The sequence below is a fragment of the Hyaena hyaena genome, unplaced genomic scaffold (assembly GCF_003009895.1).
Source record: "Hyaena hyaena isolate Hyena2069 unplaced genomic scaffold, ASM300989v1 scaffold_368, whole genome shotgun sequence".
NCBI lineage: Eukaryota > Metazoa > Chordata > Mammalia > Carnivora > Hyaenidae > Hyaena > Hyaena hyaena.
In genome coordinates, this window is record NW_024080989.1 from 424586 (window position 1) to 448889 (window position 24304).

General features: G+C 46.3%; 1 protein-coding gene across 1 annotated transcript in view; it reads right to left on the bottom strand.

Annotated features, from left to right (window-relative positions):
* The window catches only part of ADA2 (adenosine deaminase 2), a 52601-nt gene extending 30395 nt beyond the window's left edge, over positions 1 to 22206 (bottom strand). The window contains exon 1 of the mRNA XM_039249992.1: positions 22074 to 22206. The gene's annotated coding sequence lies outside the window, so the exon portion shown is untranslated. The remainder of the gene's footprint in view (positions 1 to 22073) is intronic.
* Between the last annotated feature and the right edge of the window lie 2098 nt (positions 22207 to 24304).

Genomic DNA, 24304 nt, shown 5'->3' on the forward strand with positions numbered 1-24304 from the left:
CCAGCAGGATGGGCACACCTGTCTCCCTGGAGGTGTGGCTGGAAGCACTGGGTAGCAGAGCAAGCCCCAGTGTTCGACGACGGTGAGGACATGCTGGAAGAGTATTCCGCCAACTACAGAGACCATAAAATATGGAACAGGGCTCTGCGTTTTATGCTTTATTGAGGACAACTGTCAGAAGCAGAACTGGCTTTGTGTTCAGAATCTGAAAATCTATAGGGCAGAAAAAGGGAACCAAAGCACCTTTCAGTGACTACAAAGGCTAACCTAAATGGAATGAAGTCTGAAAGGACAGGTGGGTTATGACCCTAAACTGGAAACAGGAGAGATATTCAGAAGCGAAGATGGTGTATAGGTCCATAAATATTTGAGAGCTATTTTCATTAAAACATTTCCTTCTCCCTTCAACATCCTGAATCACATGCCGTTGCTACATGTAACATGTGGCAAAGTATAGGAGAGTTACTTACGGTTGAAGGTTTGAAATGCAGGATCTACCACTTTTTTTTTTACAGCTTATTTATTTAAAAAAAATTTTAATGTTTTTTATTTATTTTTGAGAGAGAGAAAGAGACAACATGAGCAGGGGAGGGTCAGAGACAGACGGAGACACAGAATCTGAAGACAGGCTCCAGGCTCTGAGCTAGCTGTCAGCACAGAGACCGATTCCAGGCTCGAACCCACGAATCGCGAGATCATGACCTGAGCCGAAGTCGGACACTCAACCGACTGAGCCACCCAGGCTCAAGTTTATTTATTTTTGAGAGAGAGAAAATGAGACTGTGAGCAGGGGAGGGGCAGAGAGAGATGGGAGACAGGATCCAAAGTGGGCTCTGCATGCACTGTCAGCACAGAGCGCAATGCAAGGCTCGAACTCACAAACCATGAGACATGACCTGAGCCTAAGTCAGACGCTTACCAACTGAGCCACTCAGGCACCCCTGGATATACCACTTTTATAGAAGATAAGTACATTTTCTGACCCTCAGAGTTAAAAGAGATTAAATGATAACAGCTAAAACTTCTTGAGTATTATATATATTTCCTAATTTAATCATTTAGTTGTCATATAAGGTAGGGACTATTACTAGCCCTCCCTGACAAGTGAGTACGCTGAACTACTGGAGAGAGCTTAGGTCACTTGCCCAAGGTCACACAGCTGGTCATGAGTGGAGTGTGGACTTGAACTCAGGCAGTTTCTACCTTCCTGCGGGCAAGGAAACAGGTCTTCAAGGTGGCGGGGAGCCACTGGTGTGGGAGAGTATGGCCCTTGAGACAGAAGGGCAGATCCTGGAAGGAGAGCCCAGTTAGCAAAGGTGGGACACAGGATCAGGTATTATCGGACATAAGATGATTTTTTCAGATACTGGAAGCTTGTGCTTTCATTTCATTCATTCATTCACTTATTTTTAATGATTATTCGTTTATTTTTGAGAGAGAGAGGCAGAGAAGGAGACAGAATCCCAAGTAGGCTCTGCACCATCTACACAGAACCCAACATGGGCTCAAACCCATGAACTGCAAGACCATGACCCGAGCCAAAACCAAGAATCGGACACCCAACCACCCAGGGGCTTGGAGCTTGTGCTTTTAATAGCCAAAGCAAAAAAGCTTAGCTCTGGGGCACCTGGGTGGCTTAGTCGGTTAAGTGTCCGACTTTCACTTAGGTCATGATCTCGCGGTTCGTGGGTTTGAGCCCTGCGTCGGGCTCTGTGCTGACTGCCAGCTCAGAGCCTGGAGCCTGTTTCAGTCTGTTGACCTCCCTCTCTCTCTGACCCTCCCCTGCTCATGCTGTCTCTCTCTCTCTCTCCTAGAAATAAATTAAAAAAAAAAAAAAAAGTTTAGCTCTTTCAAGGAATTGTTGATTGATTTTGAAAAAACTTCTTAACATCTATGAGCTTAATGACTTTATCTGCAATAAGGGGAGGATAACAATGCTCCTCCTACTAAGTTTTTTTTACCAAGTAAGTGGGTGTGTGCGTTAAATAATGCACGTGAAAATATTTCTAAAACTATAAAGTAACTATGCAACTATGCAATAGTAGTAATGTTCCCTATCTTTTTAAACTTTTTTCTGGCTTCTTAGAGCATGATGAACATAAGTTGACCTTTCATTGATAAGTCAGGATCATCATTATGAACGTTTATTATTATACCTTGTCTTGCTGTCATACCATCACTATATTTAGTAATGTTACTGTGACACTGTTTGACCCTGTCTTAAATGGCAGGGCTCGTATATACTTTTTATATGATTTTTCTGTTCCTACCCATGCAGTTAACGTTTACTTCTGGTGGGTCTCTTATCTAGTGATCTTCCCTGTAATGTGCTACTCCTTGTTGACTGTGGACTGAAGAGCCAGATAACTAAACTTGCAAGGAACATGAGTCCTAAGTGAGACCTTCTCCAATTGTCTTATGAGTCAGGGTATATTCATAAATGCATGGACTGACTTTCAGTTACAGATGGGAGATCAAACACATAAATTAACCTTAATTCCCCTCTAAAGCTGCACTAAAATGACAGCAATTTGTTTATTTATTTGTTTATTTTAAACGCTTATTTATTTTGAGAGAGAATGTGGAGAAGGGTCTGAGAGAAAGAGAAAGAGAGAGAGCATCCCAAGTGGGCTCTGTACTGTCAGCACAGAGCCTATTTGGGGCTCCATTTCACAAAACTTAAGATCATGACCAATCAAGACTTGATTGCTGGGGTGCCTGGGTGGCTAAGTCGGTTAAGCTTCCGACTTCGGCTCAGGTCATGATCTCCTGGTTTGTGAGTTGGAGAGGCTCTGTGCTGACAGCTCGAGGCCTGAAGCCTGCTTTGGTCTCCTCTCTCTCTCTCTGTTCCTCCCCCACTTACACTCCATCTCTCTCTCTCTCTCTCTCTCAAAAATAAATAAAGAAAAATTAAAAAGAGTTGGTTACTTAACTGACTGAGCCACACAGGTACCCCAGAGATATTTTTTCTAAAAGCATATTCCCATAACGATGAAGAAACCAGGAATGGAGAAAATAGCAAAATACTTTGGAAGCTGGAAGGTAGATAAACAAGTGCTAATGACTTAGAAGACATAAAAAGGAGAATCTTAGGGGGCACCTGGGTGGTTCAGTCGGTTAAGCACTGACTTCAGCTCAGGTCATGATCTCATGGTTCATAGGTTTGAGCCTCAAGTAGATCTCTATGCTGACAGCTCAGAGCCTGGAGCCTGCTTTGGATTCCGTGTCTCCCTCTCTCTCTGCCCCTCCCCTGCTCACATTCTGTCTCTCTCTCTAAAAAATAAACATTAAAAAAATTTTTTTAATAGAAAAAGCTAGAATCTGGGACATCTGGGTGGCTCAGTCGATTAAGTGTCCGACCGGCTCAGATCATGATCTCACGGTTTGTGGGTTCGAGCCCCATGTCAGGCTCTGTGTTGACAGCTAGCTCAGCCTGGAGCCTGCTTCGGATTCTGTATCTCCCTCTCTCTCTCTCTGACCCTCACCTGCTCACGCTCTCTCTCTCTCAGAAATAAATAAAAAAACATTAAAAAGCAAAAGCCAGAATCTTAAACCAGCAGTGAGTACAGCTAAGAAACAACCTTGGGTGTGTCTGGAAGTAGGGTGAAGGCAGATTCAGAACAGGAGGAACAGAGGAATGACTGGAAACCTTTTTTTTTTTAATGTTTATTAATTTTTGAGACAGAGTGCAGAGTGTGAGCAGGGTAGGAGCAGAGAGAATGGGAGACAGAATCCTGAACCGCTCCAGGCTCTGAGCTGGCAGCACAGAGCCTGCTGTGGGTCTCAAACTCACAAGCCGTGAGATCATGACCTGAGCCAAAGTTGGACACCCAACTGACTGAGCCACCCAGGCACTCCTGGAAACCTTTTAAAGCAATGTCTAGGAAAAAAGCCATGCAAACTAGACCTTTTTTTTTAAGATTCTATTTTTTTAAGCCATCTACACCCAGCATGGAGCATGAACCCATGACCCCAAGATCAAGAGTCACACACTCCATTGACTGAGCGAGCCAGGCCCCCAAATTAGACCATTTAAACACAAGGACAAAACCAAACCCCTAGAACCAGAGATGATCTTCCTGTACAGAGTACTGCAGATTTGTTCTGGGGGAAGAGTAAAACAGTTTCTGGCCTAGTTAAGGACAGTGTGCCCTGCTAAAAATGAAGATAATATTGAAATTTTGCACACTAAACAAGCCTTTTTTCCCTACTGGTCTCTCAGCCATCAGCAACCAACTTCATACCCACTGTGAAGAAAAGGGAAAAGCCTTCCCTGGGGCTTTCACCAGCTCCCAAGAATAGCCCTAAAGATCGTGACAGGGGTTTACTGAATCACCTTATAGTAGATGGTATGGCCAACAACCACCTCTCCCCCATGTACACAGAGCTTGTAGCATTACCCCACTCTTAAATAGAAGCAGACATCCAGGAGCCACTATATTTGAGGAATGTATTTTATGACAGAGCAAAAATTATCTTGGAAGGAAGCAAAGAAAACTCCACCTTACATTATTAGTGTCAGAAAGGTAAAAGAAGGTACTGTACCCATGAAACAAGAGCAGGATGCTATAAAGAAGGGATAGCCAAAGGGTGAAAAATAACTTGGCAGGGGCATCTGGGGGGCTCAGACAGTTAAGCATCTGACTTTGGCTCAGGTCATATCACAGTTCGTGAGTTCGAGCCCCACATCAGGCTCTCATGCTGTCAGCACCAAGCCTGCTTGGGATCCTCTGTCTTCCTCTCTCTCTGCCCCTCCCCTGCTGGTTCTCTCTCTCTCTCCCTCTCAAAATAAATTTTAAAAAATAACTTGGCAAAAATGAAAGAGAGTAAAAATGAAAAAAACTAGAGAAAAATTGAATGATAAGGTTAACATCTTCCAGAAGACAAAGGAAAGGAAGATTGAAGGGAAAAGATTTTTTTTTTTTTTTTAAAGAATAAATAGCTGAGGAGCGCCTGGGTGGCTCAGTCGGTTGGGTGGCCGACTTCGGCTCAGGTCATGATCTCACGGTTCGTGGGTTCGAGCCCTACATCGGGCTCTGTGCTGACAGCCAGCTCGGAGCCTGGAGCCTGTTTCAGATTCTGTGTCTCCCTCTCTCTCTGACCTCCCCCCCCCCGCCCCCCACCGCTCACAACGTCTCTCTCTCTCAGAAATAAATAAAACGTTAAAAAAAAAAAAGAATAAACAGCTGAAAAAATCAAATGTAGAAAAACTGCATGTTGCAGAAGGAGAAAACACAGTGGAGAAAAACCAAAGAAACCATTCAAGAAAACATCTTAGAACAGAAAGACGTGTGTCTAGACCGAAAGGGTTCTTGGCAAACCCACCAATCAGATGAAAATGAACCACACCAAGGCCATCACGGTGAGGTCGGGGAACACTGCGGGCAAAGTGAATCCAAATAATCTATAACAAGAGGGTGAACCAGAAGGAAGGAATTCAGGGGATCCAGGAGAAACAGAGGAGCCAACACAAGAAAGGGACAGAGGAGGTTCCCAGCTTCATAGAGAAAGATCCAGAGCCAGGAGCCCTGAGCGGTGCTGCATCCCTGAGGGCAGCCAGTTTTGAGCAGCTGGAGCTGGAAGGAGAGCCTCTGGGGAAGCATTTTGTCAGGGAAATTAGTAGAATACCTAATATGTTTGATTGTATTAAGAGTTTCCAAGAAGAGAATTTGAGGATGAGTAAGGGGAAAAGGTAGAGAAAACTAAATAAAACAAACAAGAAACAATTACTAATTCCATTAAATAGATTGTGCTGAAATGGAAAAGTTACCATTGTGAAGTACATAGCTCAGCAGTGTCCATGCATGATTACCAACACAGTACCGAATATAGAGCTAACAAAATCAGGGGCCCCTGGGTGGCTCAGTCAGTTAAGCATCTGACTTCGGCTCAGGTCATGATCTCACAGTTCGTGGGCTCGAGCCCCGCGTCGGGCTCTGTGCTGACACCTCAGAGCCTGGAGGCTGCTTTGGATTCTGTGTCTCCCTCTCTCTCTCTGTCCCTCCCCTGCTCGCTCTCTGTTTCTCTCTCAAAATAAATAAATAAACATATTTAAAAATTTAAAAAAAAGAACTAACAAAATCATACAAATACATGGGGATGACGGAGAGATAGGAAAATGTGGGTGTGGCGGTAGAATTAGGGGGAAGCGCTGACAGATACTTAAATCTTCTACTTTGGGAAGCCTACAGCTAATGCCTTAAATAAAATAAATGGAGGATAGCAGTGTAAACAGTTATTAGGGATAAGGAGGGAAATGCTAAATGATTCAGTTGAAAGACTTGGAGAGCACTGCCTCTGGGGAGAACAGCATGGCTGGTGTGGGGGCTGCAGGGTAGGGGTCAGCCTTGTGGGACCCTCTGACTCTAGAACAATGGGCCTGAGTGCATGGCCCCAGTCAGACTGCCTTCTTCCTGTTTTTCAGGCTGCAGGGTCTGCCACTGAAGTGACCTTGCTGAGTAGAGAGATGAGTGGTGTCATACACAAACCAAAAGCATTACACCCCAGCAGAGCTCAACAGACAGTCACTACCCAAGGACTGGAGAATTCCTATGGAGGAGCCATTTCATGTTTCTAAAAGGCAAACTCTGAAAAGTAAGACTGAGGGATCCAACCATTTATCACCCTTGAAATTATTTGCTCAGTGTCTACCTTCTCTGTCAGATTGCAACGCTTAGTAAATACATGTTCAAAAATGGTTAACATTTATTCAGCACTTACTGTGTGCCAGACACTATGCTCAAATGCGTTACCAACATTGTCTCATGTGGTCCTAGGGACAACTCTGTGAGGTGGGAAATCTACCTATTTTACAGATTCAGAAGTACAGCCCCAAATCAGAAAATATTTTATGCCAAGCAGACAGACTCAAAGGACCATGCCCTCCACCACTCTGTTCTACTGCCTTCTGTTATCTTTTTCTAAATGTACTTCTTTTTTCCAGCTCTATTGAGATATGTGACATTGTCATATATCACTGACATATTTCATTGGTAAGTTTAAGTTGTACAACATGATGACTGATATACGTATGTATTGTGAAATAATCACTACAATAAGGTTGGTTAACACATCCATCACTTCACATAATTACTAGTGTGTGTGGTGACAATACCCAAGATTTACCTCTTCCCAACTTTAAGTATATGCTACAGTGTTGTTAACTATCATCACCATGCTGTGTATTAGATCCCCAGGACTTAGTCATCTTCCTTCCATGTTCCCTTGCTCCTTGCTGAATTCCCAGTGCCTTGCAGAGTGCTTGCACATAGTAAGTGCTCAATAAAGACTTTAAAAAAAAGTTTATTTATTTTGAGAGAGACAGAGTTAGCGTGAGCAGGGAAGGGGCAGAGAGAGAAGGAGAGAAAGAGAGAATCCCAAGCAGGCTCCAAGCTGCCTGTGCAGAGCCTGATGTGGGGCTTAATCTCACGAACTGTGAGATCATGACCCGAGCTGAAATCAAGAGTCGGATGCTTAACAGACTGAGTCACCCGGGCACTCCTAAATATTTGTTTTTATTGTCCCTTTTGTTGGGTTACAAACACTGAAAGGGAACCTATAGAGAGAAGCCTTTCAGCTCATGGCTCTCTTGACATTGTAACACAGTAACTGAGCAAACTCTGATATCTCAGACTACTTTGCTCAACCTTGCCTTTTTTACCTCCTCTCCTCACAACACGTGATCCTCTTCCAGTTTTCTCTTCTTCATTAAGCAGCACCTTCATCCACTCAATTACCTCTGTCAAAAACCTGTAGAAGACGAGGAGTCGGCTGATGCCGTCCATGTCTCCCATACCAAACCTTGGCCAGACCCTGCCTGGCTCGGTGCATAGGTCTCGTCATCTACATCTTCCTCCACCATCGCAACCCCAGCACGAGGCCCCAACATCTCTCACCTGCTCTACATCAATAGCTTCCACTGTGTCCCCATTCTATTTATTGTCCCGATCTAAAAGCACAAAATTTCAGCATGTCCTTCATGTTCCTTCCTGCTGAAAACCCACTACATTAAGAGTAAAACCCAAACTCCTTTCTTGACCTACTTGGCCGTGTTTTATCTGGTCCTGGGACTATATCTCCACCCTCTCTCCCCACTTGCTGCCTTTTGGCCACTGGCCAACCTTCTTGTAGCATTTCACATATAGTGAACCCTTGCACTTCTAAGAGTCTTCAAGTGTGATTCCCTCTGCCTGGAATGGCCTCTCCCCTCCTCTACTAGGCCAACTCCTGTTCATCCTTCAGGCCCCATGTAAATGCTTTTCCTCAAGGAAGGTTTCAGCGAACACTCTGCAATCTAAATATATTTCCTCTGTTACACTCCTCATAATACCCTTTCTTTTTCTTCTGCAGTATGTGCTCAATTTATAATTTTGTATTTCTATATTTCCATGATTGCTTATTAATATACATCTTCATATTGGAAATTGCTTGAGGGCTCTCTGAACGGTCATTTACTGCTTTGTCCTTTAGGAATACACAGTGCCCAGCCCGGAGTAGATACCTCACAAACATCTGCTGCACGCAAGCAAGTGTAGGCAGGAATGTACACATGAATGAATGAATGAATGAATGAATGAATGAATGAATAGAGGAAAAGAAAATTCTGAGTGCTTGCTGCAGGTAGTAGACATTTGAGTTTTCTGAACTTGGTGTAATGGAGATGAGGTAAATGAGATCAGTTGTCTTGCAAAGGGTGGCGAGTCAGCACGGACATTCACCTACATGGCCTGTTTCTATCTGCAGAAAAAGTGTTGTAATCAATAGTTGAGTCTACGTCAGTGATGTAGATAGTGCCCTCTAGAATTGTGCAGGTCTCATCTTTCACAATTGCACATGGTAGCCATGGTAGCCTGATAAATGCCAATGGCGTATCGATAAGGGCTGGATGTTCTTTGTTTTTCATTTGATCCATCTTCGGTGAACCACTGAAGGATCTCTAGGAACCAAACCTTGGCCTAGAGTCACCTTATCTTCCATTGTTTTGTTTCTAGTCTCTAACACATGCTTTGCAAACACCAACATTTACCTTTGCCCTCTCCACAGGTTTCTCTGTTCCATTCTTATTTTTATCTTCCTATTTTGGGGGGAGCAGAGTGGCAGTTTTTTCTTTATTATACCTATCATATCTGATGAGCCTGGATTCTGGTCCTTTGCTCTGGCTGGTTCAGAGATTCAATCATGCCGATACCCCAGCCTTGCCACCTTCAAAGTGGGTTCTGAATCCAAAGACAAGAAATGGCCTCCAGTGTGACTGTGCACATTTTGGCCAGCATTTTCTCTACTATAGACATGAGGATCTTAGCCTTCTTGGGGTGAAGGCCTTTCATCACCCTGCATGGACTGGTAAAGCAGGACCACCTGCACCTTCTGGCCCGGTGGTTGCTGTGTGATTCTTGAGCAAGGTGGGTAAAGGGCCAGCTGCCTTGGAAATCCAGATATCTACCCAACTGAGTGTTTTCTTTAAGTAAGCTCTATACCCGGGGCGCCTGGGTGGCTCAGTAGGTTAAGCATCCAGCTTCAGCTCAGGTCATGATCTCACGGTTCATGGGTTCAAGCCCCACATCGGGTTCTGTGCTGGCAGCTCAGAGCCTGGAGCCTGTTTCAGATTCTGTGTCTCCCTCTCTCTCTGCCCTTCCCCTGCTCATGCTCTGTCTCTGTCTCAAAAATAAACTATTAAAAAAAAAAAGTAAGCTCTATACCCAACATGGGCTTGAACTCCTGACCCAAGATCAAGAGGTGCACGACTGAGCCAACCAGACACTCCTCACTGGCTGAGTATCGCCTCCTCCAAGGATTCCATTCTGTTTGTCTAGCCTGCAAAGCACAAGCCCTTCCATGGTTTTCTCCTCTCTGAAGGAGAGACATTAGTAAAGCAAATCAGATCGTGTCACTTTTCTAAAAACGTTCCAAAAGTTTCCCAGAATACCTCACTAGCTTTATTGCTCACCCCACAATCTCCTGCTAGTCATGCCAAACTCCTCGCCATTCCCCGAACAAGCCAGGCTCCTGTTGCGTCCAGGCCCTGGCACATAGTCACATGGAAAGGTTTTTCCTTCCCCTTTGCCTGGCCAACTCCTACTTTCCAGTCTCAGCTTGTACTGCTTTTACTCCTAAAGTCTTGGCTCCCTCGGGTGCTGGTCAGGTGTCCCTCTCGTGCTCAGCCCCCATCTTAGCACTAACAGCAACCACACCGAAATGTTCTAGGTACCTGTGCGTTTCTACCTCGAAGACGCACCTTCTTTGACGACAGAGACTCTCACTCACCAAGCACTGTGCTCGGCACCTTATAACTAAATGACTCCATTGACGTTTGTTCAGTGGATGAACAAGTGAATGCAAGAAGCCACCTTGTTTCCCTCACCTCTTCCAGGCTTCAGTTCTTGTCACTGAGGGAGCATCAGGAACAGGGGCTTAGAGCTGAGCCTCTGTTACTCTGATTTAAGTAGGTCTTTTATCCCCAAAGTATACTTCCTTATCCCTGTTCTACATGTCTCCACCTCTTCTTTAGTCCCCAAAACTCCATCCAGAGCCTTCCAATATGACTATTCAGGGGGATCCTGGGAGGCACTTGTGCAAGGGGACAGAGAGAGACCGAGGCACAGAAAGGCACCGAGGTAAAGACGAACAAGGAGCAAGGGAATCGTGCTTCCGGACAGCCTCTTTTGTGCTCTGCCCTTTCCCTCCCAACACCTCCCAAATCTGTGAAGGACATACTGTTGTCTCTTTTCTGGGAGGTCTGGCCACCGAGGCCCCAAGGCTTCAACAGCCAGTGCATCTCATCAGTTCTGGGGCTACCAAGAGGCTGGACCAGGTTAAAACAGCGATAGCCATGGGCTCAGCCCAGGACGGGGATCATTCCATGTAATGCTCACAGTGACCTTGGGAGGTAAGCAAGCCGTTTATCCCCAGTAGGCAGGTGAGGAACCTAAAGTCCAGGGAGTCAATAAACTCCATCCAGGTCCCGTAATAAGGGGCTGAGCCAGGACCACTGCACTACACCTACTCTGTGCTTAAAGCCCTCTAGGGGAGGAAAACAAAGTGTGTGAAAAATAAAGCACACAAAGGATCATCAGAGGGAAGAGGGGTTCTGGAGCAAGGACTACATATGAACCTCAGTCCCCTACACCAAGAGGGGCCAGGAGGCCATGTGTACATCACAGCTCTGGAGAATGAGTTGACAATGCCCACCACACATGCCTGCACCACCTTCTTACTGGGCACTTCTATTTGCCCTTCCCTGCCATGACTGCCCAGGGGCCAGTATGGGCTCTCAGGCCACTTGCTTTCCATAGGATCCTATGGTCAATGCTTTCAGTCATGCAGACATAAGAATGTGGGTCCCAGCTCTCCAGTTCTCAACCTTGACTGCACTTTAGAATTACCTGGGAAACTTTTATACGCCACACACTTCTAAGCCCCACCCTAGACCAATTAAATCATGATCCCTGGGCTTGGGTCTTGGATAGTGGTATTTTTTTTTTTTTTAATTTCTAGGAGAGAGAGAGACAGCACGAGCAGGGGAGGGTCAGAGAGAGAGGGAGATACAGACTCCAAAATAGGCTCCAGGCTCTGAGCTGGCAGTCAGCCCAGAGCCCGACGCGGGGCTCGAACCAACGAACCGCGAGATCATGACCTAAGCGAAAGTCGGACGCTTAACTGACTAAGCCACCCGGGCGCCCCTTTTTTAAAAGCTTCCGTGCAGCCAGAGCAAAAAACCACTGCATTTCAGGAAACGGGTCCACGTGGAAAAATTAAATTGCAATATATGGCATTATCTACACACATAAAAGACCCAAATTCTTCGGGGGTCAGAGAAAGGAGTTGGTGACAGCCTCATAAAGGAGGTGAGATATGATGTGACCCTGAGCAACACCCAGAAGGAGGAGGGAGACCCCAGAGGAGGCAATGACAGGAACTTGTGCTTTCCTCCTCCTGCTACACGGGGCCCATCCAGACTCTTCCACTCCCCACTGACGTTTTCCCTGGGATGAAGGTCAGCAAAGGCAAGCTGAGCGGAGTTCCAACTATGAAGGTTTATTCTGAGGCATTATTTAAACGGGGCTTGATGGTTGGTGAACTGGAGAGAAGAGAAAGGAAAAGTAGAGAGAACAGGAGAAAAGCACTCCTTCTCTGCCCCCATCACCCCATCCTCCTCCCTCAAACAGAATGAGGTCCTTTCCACCCCGCGCTGAGATGAACCCAGGCGCTCGCCACCAACCACAGGACCTCTCTCGGGGAAGATGCTTCCGACGTAGCACTGCAGCTCAGAGGACAATGCCTGGTTTCTCTGCTCCCAGAGTACGAAGCGGGTGCCTCCGCCTGTCTCCACGTCTGCAGCTTCCCCTAAGGAGAGATGCGGATGGCACAGGCTGAGCCCAGGGAACCAGCTATGAGGTGTGGCCATCTGTCTTCTGAGGCCCACACCCTCCTTACTCCCCTCTCCAGATGCTGATGACAATGTGCTTGCAGCTCTGTTTTATGGAGAGAAACTGAGGTCCCCTGGAGGAAATAATCTTTTTTTAAATCTTTATTTATTTTTGAGAAGGAGAGAGACAGCATGACCATAGGAGAGACAGAGAGAGACAGAGACAGGCTCCAGGCTCTAAGTTTTCAGCACAGAGCCCAACATGGGGCTCAAACTCACAAACTGTGAGATCATGACCTGAGCTGAAGTCAGACGCTTAACCAACTGAGCCACCCAGGCGCCCCCATCACTGGAGGAAATAATCTGTGGACAGTGAGACACCATAAAGTCCAAGCTGAGGGTAAATTACCACAGTTGGTGGAGGAGGTGGGTCAGAATGGACAATAGGGCCATCTCTGTCTTCAAAGCATTCCCCCAATAGGGATAAGAATACCTCCATAATTATGACCTACTTTTCAAGACTGACCAGAAGCCCCCTAAGACTTTCCCCACAGCCTCTCAGTAGTGCTGGTGACCAGGGTAGAGTCAGTCCCTGTGGGCTCAAGATCAGGGCATGGGGGTTGTGTGTGCCTGCATGCTGCCCCTCACCACCCCCAACTGATCAAGAACATCAATTTGCATCTGGAATTGTCCTAGAAGTGTGTCGGAGCAACTACCTACGCAACAATTCCTCACCCTCACGCAAATGGAGAGATTTGGGGTGACTCCACCTCCAAACATGGAACCTGGGGAGTCTGTGTTAAAATGCAAATTCAAGGGTCTTAAATATTTTTAAAGGTGTAATACAAGAAACAAATTGCCCAGGGGCCAGAAGGATTACCTTTTATATGTAAATGCCATAATGTATCTTTAAATGCTGTTTTTGTCAGGGTGATGAGCTGACTCAGGCTGGAGGGAAGGGGCCACCTGGGTGGGCTCCAGTGCATAATAAAAACCCCCACCAGGATGGAGAAGAAAAAGGGGATGCAGTAACCCGGGAAAGTAGGTAAGAAATTCTGGGGGCAAGCCAGCTTGCCAGCTTGTAGAAAGACCCGATTCCCAGGGTCAGTAACTAAGGGAGACAAAAACTTTTACTTCCACCAGGAATCCGAGCGGTCTTCTGAGACAACATAGGCCAGGAAGGTGCTATCTCAGAAACCAGAGGCAGGAACTCAGAGCAAATGGAGAGTTCCCTGCCTTCTGGCTGCACTTCCTCCCCTGCAGCGGCCACCCCCCCCCAACCCGCCCCCTTGTGCTCAACTCCAACTCTCCTTTCCAGGAGTGTGCTCAGCCATGGATTACCTAAATGTGGGGGCTACGGTGAATTTTATCTTGATATTCCCAGTGCCTGGCATTTATTAAGCGATCACCGATGAAGGAATGATTAATTATTTGCTTCTGTTTTCCTTCTCATCCATTCACCAAATATTTACTGAGGTCAGCCGTATGGCAGGCAATAGATTGCAATCAAGAGAGAGACAGAGCTTGAAGAAAGGATCAATTAATTCTACACGTGATAATAATTACATTTAGGGTATGCAAGGATAAGAAGAACATAGAAGGGAGACCCAACCCAGAACAGGGAGTACAAGACAGTTCACCACAGGAAAAGACATTTCAGATAAATCTGAAGAGCGGACAGAAGTTAGCCAGAGGAGGGGCGCCTGGGTGGCTTAGTCGGTTGAGCGTCCAACTTTCGCTTAGGTCATGATCTCGTGGTTCGTGGGTTCGAGCCCCGCGTCGGGCTCTGTGCTGACTGCCAGCTCGGAGCCTGGAGCCTGTTTCAGTCTGTGTCTCCCTCTCTCTCTGACCCTCCCCTGCTCACGCTGTCTCTCTCTCTCTCTTAGAAATAAATAAAAAATATTAAAAAAAAAAAAAAAGAAGAAGTTAGCCAGAGGAAGAAGTGTTCCAGGCCAAGAAAAGAGGAAAGGTCCTGAGGCAGAACGTTTAAGGAACTGAAAGAAGGATGGAGGTTGAGTGGCAGCAAAGGAAAGTAAGTAAAGAAAACGGTGTGAGGCAGAGAGGAAACCGTGCATATTCACCTCCCTCTAGAAGCCCTGCCCCTTCTGGCCACTGAGCGATTACAAGGAAATCCGTTCCAATGGGTTTAAAATAGATTTGCACGCGTTCATCTCACTGCTTGTCCTTTTCTGGTCTTCCCAGCATCCAGGCCCTGTCTTTGTTTCTTGGTCTGCTTTTCCACAGCCCCTGAAACTGGCTTAGGGAGCAGCCCTCCTTTCCCACTTGGAAGGATACTGAATGGGCAGTAACCTCCCCCTGGGAGTGATTGGCAGTGGTGATAGCGGTGATAGTGACTTGCAGAGTGTTGGGGGGGCGGGGGGCAAATTCATCCTGGCCTGGTGAGTCACCAGAGAGAGTGTGAAGGGGGAGCCGAGCAGCCCCCGACCCCCACCCCGAGGAGCTCTTCCAGATACTTCAGTCACTTCAATCTCTTACTGAAGCTGGAGTTGAGGTCCCCTCGGACCGAATGGGAGGGAGCAGAGACTTGTGCTCATGGAGACGGGGGAATGAGCAAGTAGGAGATCAGCTTAAAACAAGAGGCAGATATGGGGTGCCTGGGTGGCTCAGTCGGTTGGGGGTTGGGCGTCCGCCTTCTGCTCAGGTCATGATCTCAAGGTTCGTGGGTTCCAGCCCCGCATCGGGCTCTGTGCTGGCAGCTCGGAGCCTGGAGCCTGTTTTGATTCTGTGTCTCCCTCCCTCTCTCTGCCCCTCACCCACTAGTGCTCTCTCTCTGTCTTTCAAAAAATAAATTAATTAAAAACAAAAAATAAGAGGCAGATAGCGTGTGCCTTGAGTGCCCGAGCTCTACTGTGAGCTGGGTTTACTGTTTCAGGTGAAGATGAATCCAGACAACTGAACAAAACTCCGAGAAAATATGAGAGAAGGAGAGGCTACCCAGGAAGCCAGAGACCTCCCAAAGGCTCAAAAGAAGTGACTGTTTTGAGTCAGAGCTTGAACACTATCCAGGTCAGAAGGGAGTAATAACTGAGGACCCGAAATGGAATTTCCTTCTTTTTTCTTTTTTTAAAAATTGTTATTTTTAGAAACTAATTTGACAATAAACTATTTGTAAAAAAAAAAAAAAAATTGTTATTTTTAAGTAATCTCTACATTCAATGTGGGGCTCAAACTCACAACCCTGAGATCAAGAGTCACAGGCTCCACTGACTGAGCTAGCCAGGCGCTCCGGAATGTCCTTCTAGACAGGTTGGCACAGAGTGAGTTGGGGACAGGGTGGCAGCTTATACTTTCTTGAGGCACAACCTCAGGGGGTGCCATTCAGATCTATTTCAGATTAAGGGCACCCCTAGGCGGTGTGCAGTATGGGAGGCCAGTGGAGGAACAGTATGGTCAGAGGCCCTACAGAAAAGCTGGAAATGCCTTTGGAGGAGTTGAGACCTGTCTCCAGGTCTGGAATGATTCAGATTTACAAATTTAAGCTAAACCTTTCATTTCCTGGGCTACTGCCCAGGGGTAAGCTGGGTATCTATGGCTAGGTAAAAAAAAAAAAAAAAAAAAAGACGGAGAGCAGGAAACCTGGCTGGCTTGGTAGTCAGAGCACACAACTCTTGATGTCAGGGTTGTGAACTCAAGCCCCACATGGGGTGTAGAGAGTACTTAAAAATAAAATCTTTAAAAAAATAATAATAAACTTAAAGAAAAAAAGGGAAAATCAGTGGTCCCATGCAAGAATGAGATTTATGTAAAGGAAATCACTGACAGCTATTGACTGTAGCAGAACATTCTAAACAGACCAATAGTCCATCAGTAAAAGATAAAGTAAATTATAGTATCTGTTTATGGAGAATTATGTTTCATAAAGATAGATGAAGAGTCACCTGGGTGGCTCAGTCAGTTAAGCATCCAACTCTTGATTTCAGCTCAGGTCATGATCTGGCAGTTCATGAGATCAAGCCCCAAGTAGGGCTTTATGATGGCAGCATGGAGCCGGCTTGGGATTCTCTCTCTCCCTTGTTTTCTGTCTCTCCCAGACTTACAAGCTCTCTCAAAATAAATAAACTTAAAAAAAAAAAAAAGATTCCCTCTCCCTCTGCCCCTCTCTTGCTTGAGCACGCTCTCTCTTTCTCTCTAAATAAATAAATAAATAAATAAAAGATAAATAAAGAACTTTCACTATGCACTGTAAGAAAAATATCTCTAAACTACATTTAAATTAAAAAACAAAGCACAGCCCCAAAGTGTGAAGTGTGCAGCCTTCAATGTAAACAGGGAGAAGAGAGAATAATATATATTCGTGACTGTGTTAGCAAAAAGCAACTCTGGAAGACTACTGATAAGCTAAGCGTGGCCCGCTGGTAGTTTGGGTGAGGAATCAGGAGTAGAATGTCTGTAAACATTTTATGTTATTCTGATTTTTTTCAACCACATCACTTATTTGTGGTAGGCAGAATAACTTCCTAAAGATGCCCTAATCCTTAGGCCATGTGAATATGCTGTTTTATGTCATTTAGGTCACAGACATTAAAATGGGGAGATTATCTGGGTGGGCTCAACCTGATCACCTAGCTTCTCACAAGCAGAGAGTTTCCCTGGTTGAAGTCAGAGAAATTCAGCAGAAGGGGGAAGAGACATTTGGGAAGGACTTGAGGGGCTACGTGGAAAGCCTGGGAAAGAAAGCAGTCACCCCTTGGAAACTGTCCCCGGCTGACAGCCAGCAAGGAAACAGGGACTTCAGTCCTGCAACCTCAAGGAGCTGACTACAACCAACAAAGTGAATAGTTTGTTTATTCATGTATTTATTTTAATTTATTTTTTAAGTTTATTTATTTATTTTGAGAGAGAGAGACACGTGTGCATGGGGCAGGGGCAGAGAAAGGGAGAGGCAGAATCTGTCACCGCAGAGCCTGGAGGCTGGAACTCATGAACCGTAAGATCGTGGCTGAGCCAATATCAAAGTCGATGCTTAACGGACTGGGCCACCCAGGCAGGCACCCCTCTTCATTTATTTCTAAAATTTTTTAATTTAATTTATTTTTTTAAGTAAGCTCTTTGCCTCACCGAGCCAGCCAGGTGCCCTCAGGTGAACAACTTTAGAAGCCAGCTATTCCCCTGAGCCTCCAGTGAGGAACGCAAGGCAGCCCTATCAGCACTTTGATTTGGGGGCTTGGGAGACTTTAAATAGAGCCCACCTGGACTTCTGATCCAAGGAAATTTTAAGAAAATAATGTGTGCTCTCTTAAGTTGCTGTGTTTTAGGTAATTAGCATTAGCAACAAACACAAATGGACTATTTTCAATATTTTTTAAAAAATAATGTTTTTTCATTGGTGCTCAGAAAATCTCTTCCTTCTTTGTAATTTTCCCTCCTTAAATGAAATTTAGAGCATGAGCCAAGATGAGGCTTGAGAGGGGTGCCTGGGTGGCTCATCTGGTTGAGTCTGACTCTTGATTTTGGTTCAGGTCATGATCTCATGGTTTGAGAGATCAAGCCCCACATTAGGCTCAGTGACGATAGCGTGGAGGCTGCTTGGGATTCTCTCTCTTTTCTCTGCCCCTCTACCACTCATGCTTTCCCTCTCTCTCTCTCTCAAAATAAAGAAATAATTAAAAAAAAAATAAACCGGTATCTTCAAAAAAAAAGTCTTGTGAAAAATCAGGCTCAGTCCCATCTACATTTTAGGGCAAACTAGGTCTAAAGATTCACCATTGGCTCTATTTGTCAATTCCTGTTCAGGACTCTGATCCAGGCTTTCCTTACAGTCTCAAGAGAGCATTCAGAAGCATGGAAAAATCAAATGCTTAGTTACCAACACTCAAAGAGATATCATCGTCCATTATTCTAGCCTGGGATTCTCAAAGTTTGGGTCCTGGGCTACAATCATCATTGTCACTTATGCATTAGAAATGCAAAACCTCAGACTCTTCCTGGATCTACTGACCAGAAATGCTGTGGGTGGTGCCTGGGTTTCTGGGCTTTAACAAGGCCCCCACCCCCCATGATTCGAATGCTTGCTCAAGATTGAGAAACATCATATGTCCTAGACTGTACAATGCTATCTTCCTGTAAATGACTGGGAAGAGTGGGAGAGTTGGTAGAGGGAGAGAGTAGAGGCATTTCGGAAGGTGGGGAGGTTCCCAGATTCAACCTAGCACGTCTCCAAGTGCCCACTCATTCTCAAGGACTTAACAACAGAACGTTTGCTGTGTTGGATAAGTACAGCAGCTAGGTTAGGAAAACTTGGTGGGTACTAACAGGAAGTGGCAAGACACCCTTTCACAGAGGGTCAGCTCTGACTCAACACCGGCAGGCGCTGCCCCGACAACACAGTGTGGGTGGGCACCGTGTAGCCGGTACCATCCTCAAAAGTGCTATTTTACGTCAGTTAAAACCCTTCCAGAACACAAAGAAGGCAGGCCTAAGTAAACCAAGAAGAGCTTGCAGTTATTAACTACAAAATGTTTTTTACAACCTGAACGGAGTTTGTGCGCTTAGCTCCCATCCTAGGTGGTTGGGCAAACATTGGCAAATGATGCCCCACAGCAGACCTGGGAGACAGGTGAGAAAGTGGCTTTTCTAGGTGTCTGCAGGAGGAAGGGAAGGGAAAGTCCGACAGGCACCCGAGAAAGAACTCTGGGGGCTAACTTGTGAGGAGAGCCTGCCTATCTACAGACTCTGGGACTCCTGGATTGCAGGGGTGGATCTCTTTCTTGTTGGATCTCTTCAACAAACAGGCAATTGTCCAAATGGCCTGATCAGGACTCCACTCATTAGTTGCCTTTGGTCTTCTGCCTGTTTATGTCTCACCTATCTCTCCCCATGAATTGTCCAGACTCATATCTCCATATGGCCAGCCCTACATGCCGCTTCTTCTGGTGCCTACGAGCTCAGCATGTTCCTGTCCCTCCCCCTGCACTGCTGATGGTGACGGCTTAAACTGCACGGCCCGTGGATGGACTGCCTCGTGCAGTCGTGTGTGCAAAGAGAACCAAGCCCTGGGAGGATGCTTTTAGGAGTCACCTCAACCGCGGGCAGCTGGAGCCTCTTACTTCCTTACATTGTGAGGTGACACATGTCACAGGGGTGCTCGCATGATGTGGGGCAGAATGTGACAGTGCGGAGAAGAGCTTGGACAGGCCAGTATCAGGGAAAGAATTCGTGATGGAGCCAGAGATCCTATTTGTTTGGTTTGTAGGGAGCATCAGAAAGAGTAAGCCCCAGTAGCGCCCGGGTGGCTTAGTCGGTTAAGCGTCCGACTTTCACTCAGGTCATGATCTCGCGGTTCATGGGTTCGAGCCCCGCGTCGGGCTCTGTGCTGACTGCCAGCTCAGAGCCTGGAGCCTGTTTCAGTCTGTGTCTCTCTCTCTCTCTGACCCTCCCCTGCTCACGCTGTCTCTCTCTCTCTCCTAGAAATAAATAAAAATATTAAAAAAAAAAAAAAAGTAAGCCCCAGACACAGCTGGACTGTGAGACACAGCTGGACTATAGCATCCTTGTGGGAACTCCCTCACATGTGATACCTAACATGAGGGGTTTCCAGAAAGCTTGGGCACTTCATCTGTGTCAGAAGATACTTCTGCTGGGGAGGCAGAGGGGGGTGTCTCAACATCTCTATCTGTACTGCTTTGCTATGACTGCCATGACAAAATAACACAATAACACAGACTGCATGCCTTAAACAACAGAAATTTACTTCCTCACAATTCTGGGGGCTACAAGTCCAAGATCAAAGGGTCAATCAACTGGGTTCCTTCTGAGGCCTCTCTCCTTGGCTTGCAGGTGGCCGCCTTCTCACTGTGTCTTCACACAGCCTTTCCTGTGTGTGTGCGCACCTGGTGTCCCTCTGTGTGGCCAAATTTCTTCTTCTTAGAAGGATATCAGTCAGATTGGATTAGGGCCCACTCTAATAGCCTCATTTTAACTTCTTTAAAGTTAATAAGGCCCCATATTCATCAACATATGAATTTGGGGAGGACACAGTTCATCCCCGAATACTACTGAGTAGGAAACAAGTAACATCAATCCATCTCCCCCCCACTTTTTAATTTTATTTTTTAATTTTTATTTTTTAATTTTTTAAATTTATTTTATTTATTTATTTTTTTTATTTATCAGGCGAGAGAGAGAGACAGCGTGAGCAGGGAAGGGTCAGAGAGAGAGGGAGACACAGACTCTGAAACAGGCTCCAGGCCTTGAGCTGGCAGTCAGCACAGAGCCCGACGCGGGGCTCGAACCCATGAACCGTGAATCATGAGCTAAGCGAAAGTCGGACGCTTAACCGACTAAGCCACCCAGGTGCCCCTCCCCCCCGACTTTTTAAAAGATTGATTTGGGGCGCCTGTGTGGCTTAGTCGGTTAAGCGTCCGACTTTCGCTTAGGTCATGACCTCGAGGTTCGTGGGTTCGAGCCCCGCGTCGGGCTCTGTGCTGACTGCCAGCTCGGAGCCTGGAGCCTGTTTCAGTCTGTGACTCCCTCTCTCTGACCCTCTGCTGCTCACGCTGTCTCTCTCTCTCTCCTAGAAATAAATAAAAAACATTAAAAAAAATATATTTAAAATAATGATTTATTTTTGGAAGAGCACAAGCAGAGAGTGGAGGACCGAGGGTCGGAAGCGGGTTCTCCTCTGACAGGCTGACACCAGCGAGCCTGATGCGGGGCTGAAATTCACGAACCATGAGATCATCACCTGAGCCAAGGTGGGATGCTCAACGGACTGAGCCAGTCAGGTGCCCCCAACATCAATCCATTTTACTAGTTGGAGGAATCATGAAGAGAAGGCAGGGCTGGGTTCGAATGAGCAGAGCAAGTTTAGATTGAAACACCATCTGCACCATTTCAGAAAGGTCGCTCTTGTCCCTTGTTAATGAAAGAAAAATCACTCCTTCATCTAGGAACTATTAATTGAGTGCCTCTCCGTGCCACGCATTGTGAAGGTAAGGCCATAAAAGCTGAGAACCAAGACCCCCACCACAATGCAGGTAAAGTCTGATCTAATCAAGAAGAATTTATTGAGTGGTGGAGGTTAAAGTGGATTCCAGTCCTGAAGAAGCTTGTAATTCTTGCCAGGGAGGCCGGACCAACTCCTATGATACAACAGGAACACCACCAGGCAATGTATAACCAAGTTCTCACTCATGCAGGTCAGACTTTAATTGCTGCTGAGACTCGGAACGAGGAGAAACAATGAGGCAGCAGGTCGAGAACAGCTCCGTCACTCAGACGGAAGCATTCATTAGTCTGAGCCACTGTTCATGCTGCAGATTTTTCTGCTCAGAACAGTAAAGGCCTTGGGGCCCCCAGGTGACTCCGTCAGTCAAGCATCTGACTCTTGGTTTTGCTCAGGTCACGGTCTTATAGTCATGAGATCGAGCCCTGTGTCAGACTCCAAGCTGACTGTGGTGGAGACTGCTAGGGATTCTCTCTCTTCCCCTCCATTCCCCCCCCCCCCCAACCCCCCGCCAAAAAACCCAGTAAAAGCCAGTTAGAAAGCCTTGATCGCATGGATGACTCAAGACCTGCAGTTTCATTTCAAGTTTCTAAAATCACACGCCAAGCCTGGGTCTTGCTCTGCTCACCATTGTCCTATCCCCCACCTAACACCAAAAATGAGCTGAAAGCTTGCTCTGGGTGGCTTTCCCCCCTGCGACAGAGGATGAGAAAGGGGGCCCCCACCCCACCTATGCACACATACCTGACAGTGAGTTTCAACAGGACAGGCCGAATGAGCTCACATCTGTGCCCTGTTCCCAGCGCACCCCAAGCCCCTCAGTCCTCTGGGAGGGACCAAATGCTGGTAATCATGCCCTGTTTGTTTAGGAAGCTGGTGGCTCCTTATTGACTGAACAGGGCATCAGTTAACAGGATGTGGGCAGGAGGAGGAGCCTGGAGAATCAGAGAAAGACAAACAGAATCAGAGCGAGGCAGAGAGAGGACAGAGAACACAAGGAACTGAGGGCTAGAACAAACCACCTAGCTTGACCTGCGTTTCTCTCCCCACTACATTTCTAGGCCCAGGGGTCCAGATTGGCCTGGGAGTGCAGGCAGTGTCTTCCCGCTTTTCCTGAACCCCACACTCTCCCTCTGAAGGGCCCCTCTGTTTTCATCCCCAGTCCCCCTGTGCATAGCTTGGGGAATGGCCCCCTCTTAGGTTTCTCGATATGCTAGGGGCTCTTCCTTGGTGGGCTCTCGCCTCCTCTATGCAGAGGAGTCCACAGGGCAGTGGCCAAGCCCTAGTAATGACCAAAGTACCTTCCTTTCAGGTAATATGTTGGGAATATCTCTAAAAACTATCTGAACCAAGTAGATTAGAATTCACTTTCATTGGGAAAGCGAGTGTCTCACGAACCTTTCAGGAGCAACATGTATTGGGGTGGAGTGGAGATTATCAGGGCAAAATCAAACAAATGGAGATGGCCAGTGCGACTTCCTCACACCCCGGGACCCCAGAGTTCCAAGTGGCCCCAAGCCAGTGCCGGGTCTGACAAAGCCCACTGTGGAAACAGAGAAACTAATTGCATGCAGAGGGTGGAGAGTCACAGATTCAACTTCTTGTTTGTTTGTTTGTTTGTTTGAGAGAAAGGGAGAGTGAAAGCAGGGTAGGAGCAGAGAGAGTGGGAGACACAGAATCTGAAGCAGGCTCCAGGCTCTGAGCTGTCAGCACAGAGCCTGGCACAGGGCTTGAACCCATGAACCATGAGATTATGACCTGAGCTGAAGTCAGACGCTTAACCAACTGAGCCATCCAGGCGCCCCATCATTCAACTTCTATGTCTCTGGTGTGCAACTTCCAAAGGATACCAGCAGTTCCTCGGAATTTGGCTTTAACTACAGGAACAGGAAGATGAGAATCAACCCTCCTTGAGTTCTTGAGGAAAAGGAGCCTAAACCTGAATTTCTCCAGAGATACTATTTCAGTTTTCTCTCTCTCCTGCCATACCCGCACGCAGCTCCTAGAAGCCCTGGGAAGTCCTGAATCTAAACTCTTTACGCTGAAAATGTGGGTTGAAAATTTGTGAGCACTGTGAACCTCCAAGGCGTAGGGAGAGCTCTCCTTCCACAGGCATTATGGAGCATTAGCAATGGTATTTTCAGTGCACCGCACTCAACAGCAGTATATAGCCCATCTCCCAGGAAGGAAAAGGAGAGACCCACAGTCCAGGCTCAAGATGGGTAGATACGCTTTGTGACAAGAACTCCTAATAATAAATGTATTATTACTTGAAGACTTCTATATGCCAGATGTTTTTACATGATATTTCATTTATTACTTTTTAAAAATGTTTTATTTATTTCTAGGAGAGAGAGAGAGAGAGACAGAGTGAGCAGGGGAGGGTCAGAGAGAGAGGGAGTCACAGACTGAAACAGGCTCCAGGCTCTGAGCTGGCAGTCAGCACAGAGCCCGACGCGGGGCTCGAACCCACGAACCGCGAGATCATGACCTAAGCGAAAGTCGGATGCTTAACCGACTAAGCCACCCAGGCGCCCCATGGTATTTCATTTAACCTACTAGGTATTATTATTAAGGTGAAAAATTTATACAATCTGAAGAGAAATCAGAGTATAGGTATTATTATTGCCATTCCATTGTAGAGATGAAAAAACTGAGTCTCAAGAAGGTAACTAGCTTAGAGAATTAACCTGCCTAAGGTCACATGGCTCGTAATGGGGGAAGATAGAACTGAACTCAAGTGACTCCATGGCCCACATAGTAACTATGAGGCATTACTCCCTCTCTCATAAACTGATGTTGTAAATTCTCAGCTATCAGCAGTTTGGTCCCTTTAAAAGCCAAAAGCAGGTCTGGAAAGACCTTAGTAATAATCTAGTCCATACACAACAGGTCTATAGCCTACAGGTCAAAAAAAATTTTTTTATTCTTTGAGGTATATTTTACATAATTTATTTCATCTGTACAATTGAATG